Raw genomic sequence first — 10,941 nt, 5'->3', positions numbered from 1 at the left:
TAACAAGTGCACGTGGGTGGTGTGATCGTGGAGAAAAAATGAAAAAACAACGAAAACGTGAGTGATTAAAAGCCTTGATTTTAAGTCTCTCTAATTTCCTCAATTCTCGAGGTTCCACCATTTTATTTTTGTCCTCGTGGAGAGTTATTCATTCGTGTTGAAACATTGAAATTTTCGTTTCAAATTTTTGTTAAATTTGGATCAATATGACAAATACAACGAGATATTATTATAATATGATATTTTGCAATATTTTTTTCAAAAGCAGTATTTTTATTTTTACAGAGAATGGTGGTCAACATGGGTGCATCTTTAGCCTACATAGACTGGTCTGCACAAAGGTAATTTAATCAATTTTTTCTCTTATCATTCGCCATATTGCAATCTTATTTAATTCAATTATTATAAAAAATAGCTCTCAATTACATTAAACGCGGTACATTTTTTACTTTTTTTACTGCTTATAATAAGGAAACCTTAATTTTTGTAATGTTATATTTTGTAAGTGTAAATTGATACAGAAATTAAATTCTCTGAAAAAGAGTAACACGGTAAAACTTTTGGAAGATAATAATTTTTACATCTCATAAGTTCATATTTAAGTATAAGTATTTAGTTACAAAATGGTTTATGATGTAATTTCTATCCAAATGTTGTTTATATAAAAAATAATTAACATCTTAAAATATCGCGAGAGAAAGATAGTTTAGAATAGAAACGTAAGCAACCCAAATAAACATAAGTTTCATAATTATATTACTTCTAACATGTACACCATGAAATATTAACTATACGAATTTTATGCACATGATTGTGCCCTTCATTTTAGCTGAGATATGATGAAAGTATAGCTTATAAGTGCTCCAGCAGCCTGAAATCAAATAATAAATGGTTTAAAATTCCACATATTTGAATTCCTGTGATAATTGAATGATTACCGAAAATAACAGAGAATTATTTATCTCAAAGAATCCCCAGGCGGAAAAAGAGTAGTCTGACGCTCGTATTAAATCGTAAAATGCTTGTAGCTGTAAAAAAGGATTTAAATTAATAAAAAAGCAATACAATTTTATTTATCATACAATAGTGATTAAATATTTCAATTCCTATGGAGCTAAAAATTTAAAATTCATGACCTGTTGCGATTTATCATTTCCAGTTTTCGCTCTGTTCCTCAATCTCCTAATTTTTTCCTCGATTCCCTCTTTCTGAAAATTATTTTTTTTAATTGAAAATGGAAATTAATGTAAGCAAACCTCTAGCTTCACTTGACTGCAAGATCTAACTAATAGGAAAAATCGTAAGGCACACTCGAATCCTAAGAAAATCAGAGCGGTACATCGTAGCTGAAGTTCTGCAGATTGTGCCAAAATTGAAATCATTTGTCCTTTTTGCGCGCAAGACACTGCTCTTGTTAGCAGGCTCATTAAACAGGTCATAAAGAGCTGCATCAGATTGAAAAGAAGAAAGTGACTGAAAAAAGTATAAATATTTTAACATATCTGAAAGGTTTTATGAAAGCAGATGAGAACCTTTGTTTGCGCCGTAGTAAATTTAAGGCGTCAAGGATTGCTTCAGTTCCATCTCTCAATCGTTTCACTTCCATATCCGAAGTCATGACATTCGTCCTCATCCTCAAAAATGCAAGTCTTTTTGAAACTTCCTCGCACAAAATTGTGTGGAACAGTTCCTCTGTCATGATTATTCCAGAAACAAACCGAACTCCGATTTGATCCAGCCGTTTATTGCGATTGAAAAAGTACAGCAGGAGACAAATTTTTGTGGTTGCGTAAGCAAAGAAAAGCATCATTTTGCATGAAATCTTTTTTGAGCAATCAGAATATTCCGTAAAGTGATCGGCTCTGTTAAACATTTTAATCATATCATTTAAAAAATGGCACTTAGAGGTGCTGGTTTTTATTATGTTGATCATGTTTAGTGAATCAAAAACTTGGTATGCGCTGTAAACTGCAAAAATTGTAATCTGCGATGTGGCAGACGGTTTGCCTAAATTATCCAAAAGGTCTCTAAAGCAACGAAATATATGAGAAAGATAGAGCAAATTTGCTGTGCCCAGAATCGAGAGGCTGAATGTTTTGGCGACAAATGATGAAGTTAGTTTGTTGTTCTGGAAGTCTAATTTGGAAAAGGGAGCCACGCCAAAGATACGTCCTATGTGAAAAAGAAATTTTAGTCTACGCAAGTTAGGCGCTTGGGAGAGTTTCGTATTTTTCGGCGCACTCGCTGACAACATGATAAGTACTGTTTTGTTGTTACCAGCACGTCAGCTGAATGAAGAAAATCGACAAAGCAAAAGCATCCATTAGTAATATTAAACCAGTTAAGTTTATTGAGTTTGATAACGTCATTGTCAAATATTATTATTCTATTTTGCAAAGTAAATATTTTTACAGATAATTTTTTATTGTATAATTTGAAATGACAAAATATATTACGAGACCCCTACACATTTTAGATTTTATTACGTATTTTGCTTTCCTCGCGTTGATAAAATTTTTTTCAAATGATATAATTTATAAATGAACATTGTTATTGCAGTTTTTTATTTACTATTTACCTGTTCTATATTTATATAAAGTTTATTTTTTTGCTCCAAATCAATTTAAAGATTATTTCAGCTGCATGATTATTACAACATAGCTAGTGATCGCACTTGCAGCCTAAAATAAAGTAATTAATTTCGGTTTTTTAACTGATTAAGAAAGCTGTATGTCATTGATATCTACCAGAAAAAGGAGCTGCAAGTCAACGTCAAAAAGACCCCAGGCCGAAAATTTCATCTCCCGGGAAAGCGTTAGTTCGAAGAATGCTCTTACCTAATTTCGAAACAACATCAAAATATCAAATCTGAAAATAATTTAGACATTCAACCTCATTTTGCGTAACCTGATCTTGGCCGTGGACAAAACAACTCCCCACCAGGTGTTTAGTTAGAGTTGCCTAAAAATTTATTAAATTTTTTTATACAATTAACATTACATTTTAAAAGAATAATACCTCACTCTTTACTCGTCCGCACGATCGGCAAATTACAATCATATTTATTGACTCCAACAGTATATAAAATAAATACGTCCAAGGTATTTGACTATTAAATAGAAAGACTATTGACGAAACAATTGGCATAATCAGATTTAAACATATTTTTAAAATGTCAAACATTAGAAAGGGACTAAACATTTTTCCGATCACACTTTGTGATGTCATTAAGTTTTCATATGAAAACCGAAGTTGGCCAATATCCATTGACAAATACTTTTTGCGGGCCGAGTTCAATTTTAAATTCCGCAGTTCATTGTTAACTTGTTTCAAATCGTTGCCTAGCTGAAGAGCAAAAGATATTATTGTTTGCTCCACGAGGTGGTTCATCATAACTGAGATCAGAGTGAAATCTCGCAATGTAAGTTTTTCAGGACTAATTTTAGCAAGAACATAATAAATAAATCGCACAACCAAATAATATAATATGTCAACCGTAAAACGAATGTAAAAAATATTGCGTATACTTGTGTTTTTAGATTGGTTTTGAAACCTGTTAACAACGCATACACTTCTATGTTGAAAAAAGATTGATAGTGCTTTGCAGGACTGCAGAGCAATAAAAAGATTGCATATATAAGTCAGAATGGATGATGAATTCACTGCTAGCACTAAAACGGATACCTTATCCAAATTAACATTGCTTCCAAAAATCATTAAAAAGTTTTTCAAACTGTCATTTAACTGGGTTACAATCAGAAATCCATGAATCAAAATGGTGAGACTCCTTGAAGTGCGAGAGTCGAAAATTTCATTGTTGTTGATTTTCACAAATGGCAAAATGCAAAAACAGCGGAGAATTTCCAAAATTGGCTGATAATGCTTGATCACTTTGCTTGGCATTCTTCACCAAAGGCGTCTGAACTTGTTGTGATGAAAGTGACATTTGATTTTTAAATGGCGTCACTTGATATTTAATGAAATGACCCGTCTCTATTGATTAATAATTATAACAATTTTTACATTAAAACATTATTATTGATTTAAGTTGAAGGCAACTACACTCGCTCTTTGTCTGTCTCTGGCCTTGGATGGCATTAAAAATTCAAGCCATTTCAGAAAAGATGATTAAGTAGCTGACAATTGCGCTGGCAGCCTGTATAATTGTTAATTCATTTATAGCTTTTTACTCAAATTTTATTGAAATAAATACCTGAAGGAGAAGCTGCATGTCAACTGTAAAAATTCCACCAGCCATGAACACCAATTGACGGGAGGAAGCAAGTTCGTAAAATGCATCAATCTAATAATATTGAACATGAAGCATTAATTATCATTTTTTTTTATAAATTTATAAATTAAGTATATATTTAAAGTTAAGAAAAATAGTGTACTTGTGAACTGCAAAGAAAATAACACACCTCGTTTCTAGTAGACTGATTGATTCCATAAAAATTCAACCTTACTACTAAAGTTTGTGTTTCGGCAGCCTAAAATTATGAAATTATTTTTTGTTAAATGTTATTATATAAGATAATGTCCTACTTGTTTCTGTACGCTACCACAACTCCAGCATATAGCAGTCAAGTTGAAGCAATCTAAAGCTATATAAAACACCAATATTTTGGAAATAGCTATACCAGCTTTTTCCAATTCTACAACGTACATCAGAGTCAATAAAATATTTAAGCACAACTTTAATATTTCAGCTAACAAAATATATTTAAAACTGCATGCGGCTGATTTTTGAGCTGCAATGATCTGCTTGTAAAAAGACCTTAATTTGCGCAGCTTATCCGTAGGTTCAAAACTAGTTGCAGTTTGTAATGATCTCAACTCGATCTTCGAGAGCTCCTTATTTACAATTTTAACACAAACACGGAGCTCTAAACAAAATAAAAAATTAATTGTTCAGCCAAATTTTGTTGCAAAGAAAACAAAGTGTTTAATAAGTAAATTATTTGTTCTAAAATAGATGATGGGTGAAAATAGACAAACATCAGAATAGCACTAACTGAGAGTCCCAAGTAGAAGAGAAATCTTGCAATGAAAATTAGGAGAAAACCCTTTTCAAACATGTTACTATGATTCAAATTTCGCCTTTCGTAAAAATTATTTACCAGCCTTAAGAGATTTGTGACTGAACTGCACAAGGACAGGGAACTATGTGCAATACTGAAAAACAGTAAAAGTTTGGACAAATGTACGGACTCTGTCAATATGGCTGATTTAAAATAGGCCGATTTTTTTAGAGCAGCAAGCTCTTTTTTAATAAATATGAAATTAATCAATAAATTTACCAAATTTACAACCAAGAAGAATAGATTAATATTCTTAGATTTTTTTGATTCTAGTAAATTTGAGTCTTTGATTTCTGCGTAAGGCAGCATTCCAAAACATCGAAGGATGAAAATAATCGGGCGGTAGTTTTTTAGCGTTGGTGAATCCATGGCTGAACAAAACTCGCACTCCTAAGCTACTGCCATGCGTTGCTTGAGAGACAGACAGGAATCTGATATGAATTAAAATATATCTAATGAACACACCGATAAAATGCAATTTAATGTTTGCCTTTACACAATAGAGCCTAATGTTACACGAAGTTTTATTTTTCAATTCGATGATTGCAGTATTGATTAAGACACTTATTTTAGTTGAGTTATTAAAAAGACGTAGCTTGTGACAGCACCGCCAGCCTGAAAATTGTTCAATTCAATTTGATATGCGGTTGTAATATATTTTAATCGATTTCTTTACCGCAAACAGAAGAGGAAGGTCGACATTGAAAAGCCCACACGCTGAAAACGTCACTTTTCTTGACAATGCCAAATCCAAGAATGCTTGCAACTGAAATTGTTAAACAATTGTCAAACACTGCCGGTTGCATACTCATCAATTTGCAGGCGCTTACCTCTTTTGTCGTTTTCGCGTCCTGGCCATGTCTGAAGAGCCGGCTCACAAGATCAGCAGTTTTGTCAGCCTGCAACAAAAAATTTGCCATAATGTAAATTCTTTTCAAAATACATTTTATTATTTGAAAATTAAATTTTTAAATTTTTAGTTTTCATTACTTTAAATGACATATCTTAAATAAATCAATTTTTCTATTTTAAACTGTAGCTTATTCTTGATTTTGAAAATAAGCTTTTTACAGGTTATTTTAATTTGGCCATCTCAAAATTTATATCAAGTTTTGATATTAATTCTGAACAAGAAATTTGTCAATTATAACACTTGAATTTTATTTCTTCCAGTGAGTAATTTCGCTTTAAATTTTACTTACTACAGCAGTTGGAGCGTATGACGCCCAAACTAAAATCGCAAACCTAACAGACGTTTCTACAAATGACACAAAATTGCTTGCACACTCATGGTTCCATGAGTTTTTAGCTTCGTCTGGTAAATTGGCGGCATCGTGGCACGAGTGCACAGTAAATAAAAGACTGCACAGGGACATCATGAAAAGTTGGGATAAGTTAAACAGCAAATACGGTCCCAATGCGTCTGTAAGTGCTTTTTGGCCATTCGTCAGCTGCTCGTAGCAATGGGCTTGTTTTGAGACATAAACGAGCTGATTCTTCTGTAGAATTTTATTCAAGCAGATGAATCTTTTTCTCAGTTGCAAATTTACAATTACGAAAGTTTGTTCAGAGGCCATGATAATGCCTGATATTAGTCGCGGGCCGATGCGCAACAAGATTTTTCCCTTGTCAAATATGAAAATTGTTGCAGTTAATTTTAGGATAAAAAATGTTGAGAAAATAGTCAGATGAATTATCACTGCGACCTTTGAGGGCGGAACACTTTGAAATTGATCAGCGTGATATAAACACTTCAAGTAACGATTTAAAAATTTGTTAGTCCGAAGGGAGAGAGTGAAAATAATGAGGGTGTTGACAATGTCCACTAATTGGAGCACAAGAAAAACTGCCACAGTCGTTTTGTGGGACGTGTCTTGCTCTAAAGTCGATTTCTCATCCGTGAATTCAAATAGAACTTGGAAAAAGTGATTCACGTAGAGACAAAAGATGCTCAGCTGAACGACTGTGATCGATAAGTAGCTTTTCCACGAAGCCTCCAGCCCATGTTCAATGCTTATTTTTCCAAAGGGCAGGAAGAAAATTGCACGGTTGAAGTAGAAAAGTGGTGCCAAGTCGGAGTGCACCGTCGACTCCTCCATTGCAAGTGACACAATTTTTGCGGCGGTGTGTAATTTGGCGGCCTTTGCACAATCGATGGGCTATTTCTTTTAACAAGCTTTCAGAATGTGTTCTTATTTCTTAAGAACGCCAATATTCTTAAGGACAGGGATATATGCCTGGGTGATTTTTATTCTTTTAGAGTGAATTATTTATTACCTTAAAAACAAGTCTGCCACAGCTCCAGGTAATCAATATAAACCTCAATAAGCAGTCCGCACCGTATCCAAGATTTCCCACGCAAAATCTGACATCCCTTGGGCTGATTTCTTGAATGCAACTTGAGAAAAAGTTGAGTATGCCCATTAAAATAATAAAGAATTGCTGCATTAAATCAAACAGCAGCAATTTGCAAGAACTTTTAGCCAACTTATTTTGAAAGTCTGTCAAATAATCGTAGGCTGACGCCAGCTTTTGGATTTGCCTTGAGTTGATAGGGTGGGCAACCTTTTTCTTTAAAAATAGATTTAAACTCTCTAACCGCAAACTGATTTCCAAATTAAACGTAATTAGGAGATGCTCAGCTACAATATTAATTATAAGCATAAGTCGAGAGCCAAGATTGAAGCTGAATTTTAGTCGGTCAAAAAAGATAAATTGCGTTACACTTTTTGAAAACATTTCTGTTGAGATTAAAACTATCCGAACACAAACTAACGTTTTAAATAATCTATTTGGAACGAATTTCAAATTTGAGTCGAATATTTTGAAGCTGATGATAGCACTTTCAGTCAACTTTGGCATTAGCTGGCAAAATTCCACTATGGCGAGAGTGTTGCACCAGTCAGCTAGGCGGTTGACGAAATTTGAAATATTCGTGATGGTTCTTCTGAAGGAGTCCGCAGAATCAGATGGAGTGGAAGTGTTGAAGTCGGCCACAATTTTCTGCGTTATGTAAATGGTAAATGACGTTGAAATTGTTGCGTGAATCACAAAGCAGATTGACCGGCTCCAGGGTGTGGTCGAGACCTGGCACTTCTTCATGTCCAATTTCGAGAATGGAAGGACGGTTGCAATTCGACAAAAGTGCAGGAAGGGCGACAAGTATGAGAGATCTGGCTGCATGTTAACGTCAACAACGCTTTGCTGCATATGTTAGCTCACTCATAACATGGTCTTCTTTTCAGCAACTTTTTGGAAAGTTTGCTAACTATTACAATGATGTTTTCAAAGCCATTATCCATTGTTGAAGGGCCTAATTATTGCCACACAGCAACTTACAAAAGCTTGTCTCGTGTGTAAAAATCAATATTAACTTTTTATATAAAAATATTAATAAATATAAATATTGAACTAAAAATAGCGTATACCGAGAGAACTTTAATAATATATTAGAAATTACAGCCACCACATAAAGAAGGGGGAGGTAGGGCTTTCATTCCGGCCGACTCATTCTATTATGTTATTTTTTTAAATATATTATTATGGAAAATATTAAAGTTTAAAAGATTCATTACCTCTGTTTTAAGAGTTCCGCAACTCCTTGTAATGAAGCAGAACCTCCAAATGCAATCGCAGGCAATATAAATCATGACATAACACCATATTTTACCAAAATATCGTAAATCTTTTTCCCATTTCATGCAACGGTACGCATTCAGAACAGTAACGACAATCAACATAAATAATTGCGAAAGGTCAAAGAGTAGAAATTTACTAGTTTTACGAGCTAAAGTACTTTGGTTCTCAGTTAGTGCCCTATATGCAACACGTATTGCCCGCAGTTTTGGTAATATCACAACAACATGAGCCTCTTCTTTTAGAACTTTGTTTAAAACTTCAACTCTGTTTTTGGTTTCGAGACTGATAAGGGAGGTGAGATGCTCCGTTACAATAATCATGCCGTAGATATACCGAGAACCTAAATTGAATGAAATTCGCATACCATCAATCGTAAAAAACAGTAGAAATACTTTGAGTAAAATTTGAGTCAATGTCATTATTGCGTAGAATCCCCATTTGCTTTTCAATGGCATTCCCAAATATTTGTCTGCCAAATTAAAATTTCTCAACACGATCTGGATTACTAATGGCATGAAACGAGAAAAATAGATTATTGACCAAACATTTAAGATGTCAATAGCATAATTTATCAGAGCTACCATGGATGTTATTGTAAGTTGAAAATTAAAGGTCTTTGAGCTCTTTTCATAAACAACGTATCTAACCTGGTATTGATTAATTGCATGAACAACGTAAAGAGTCGACATGAAAATTTGTAAAGTTAAAGAAATCATACGAGACCATTTGTTGGCCAAAATGTGGGAAGGAGAAGCTTTTGAAAAAGGAACTACGCCAAAAATACGAGCTACGTGAAGGAAGGGCACCATTACACTGCACACGTGCTTGCATATTAAACGGTTGCCTCAAATTTAATAGAAATAATTTACACAATCAATCGATTTTACAAACCAATAAATTAATGCTGCTCTTGCAAACATATGGCACAAAAATATTGTACATCTAATTATTTCCGACCAATTTTTCAATCGACTGTTACGAATTTTACTTGCCTCAGTTTGCAATGACCCGCAGTTCTTTGTGAGGATCCCAATTCTCCATGAACAATCAGTAGCAAAAAATAAATTGATTGCGCACCAAAGTGAAAGGGTGCCAGAACTATTTGAATTTGACAGACACACCACAAAAATTTCCACAATGCCAGCAAGTACCAAAAGGAAAGCTTGAGATAAATTCAGTAGCAGAAAATACTGCACTTTTAAAGACAGATATTGTTGACTGTCGATTATTGCATGAAATACATTACACATTTCGTTAATGTTTAACTTTTCAACAGAAATGAGTCTTTTATTCAAAATTTTAATTCTGTCTTTTAATTCTAAAATCACAAGAGAGATTAATTGTTCCAATACAACAATCATGCAATAAACGTATCTGGCGCCAAACGCGTCTAGTATAAATTTCCATCTATCAACTGCAATGAAAACAAATATATTCCTTGCAACTAATCTTCCAGCTGTGATGATAGTAAAATATCTTACTCTTTGGCTTTGCACACTGTTTTTCAAAATGTGATCCGCGAAAGACAGGCGCCTTAGAATTTTATCAAGCAAATTGGGCATTTCCTGAGAAAGCCACACTATGAGCCACACGTTGATTTGATCAATTACTGTATTGGCTAAAACAGCACCGGAGGTAACCATGACTCTGAAATCACTTGACTCCTTTTGTTGTTGGTAAAATCTGACTACGTAATAATTCAAAACGTTAATGAAAAATAGAATAACACAGAAAGATTGAGATGAGAAACTAATTAATCGAGATATTTTTGTGGCCAAAATGCTACCGTTTGTCGCAACAGAGAAAGGAACCACTCCGAAAACACGTGCCAAATACAGAAAGGGAACCATTGCTTGTGCAATTTTACAAGCTAGTCATCAGACTATTCTTAATCTTCCATTCCGTTTAGCTTTTTTAGTAGCGTTCTTGATTAGTACTTGCTAGAAGTATTATGAAGAATTCAATTGACAAGATGATTATTGACTTTTATTAGTACTATGAAAATTACTGTGACAACTTGGAGTGTCTAGAATATGTTTACATAATCATAAATTTATAAATTTCCATATTATTCCACTTCAAAGCTCTTTAATTTAAAAGAGTGCAAAATATTGACTGACATCTTAAATTTTATATTACTTTTTTCAATTGTGATACTCAATCGATACTCCTGGCAGCAAAAGCAAATTTAATAACATAAAAAGCTGGTGGTAGATTCTCC

General features: G+C 33.6%; 1 protein-coding gene across 1 annotated transcript in view; it reads left to right on the top strand.

Annotated features, from left to right (window-relative positions):
* The first annotated feature begins 9 nt into the window (after positions 1-9).
* The window catches only part of LOC132202051 (eye-specific diacylglycerol kinase-like), a 131,903-nt gene continuing 120,971 nt past the window's right edge, over positions 10-10,941 (top strand). Inside the window, exons 1-2 of the mRNA XM_059628709.1 lie at positions 10-57; positions 286-341. The gene's annotated coding sequence lies outside the window, so the exon portion shown is untranslated. The remainder of the gene's footprint in view (positions 58-285; positions 342-10,941) is intronic.

The sequence above is a fragment of the Neocloeon triangulifer genome, unplaced genomic scaffold (assembly GCF_031216515.1).
Source record: "Neocloeon triangulifer isolate White Clay Creek 2 clone unplaced genomic scaffold, ASM3121651v1 ptg000014l, whole genome shotgun sequence".
NCBI classification, from domain to species: Eukaryota; Metazoa; Arthropoda; class Insecta; order Ephemeroptera; family Baetidae; genus Neocloeon; species Neocloeon triangulifer.
This window is presented reverse-complemented; position numbering and strand designations above follow the sequence as displayed.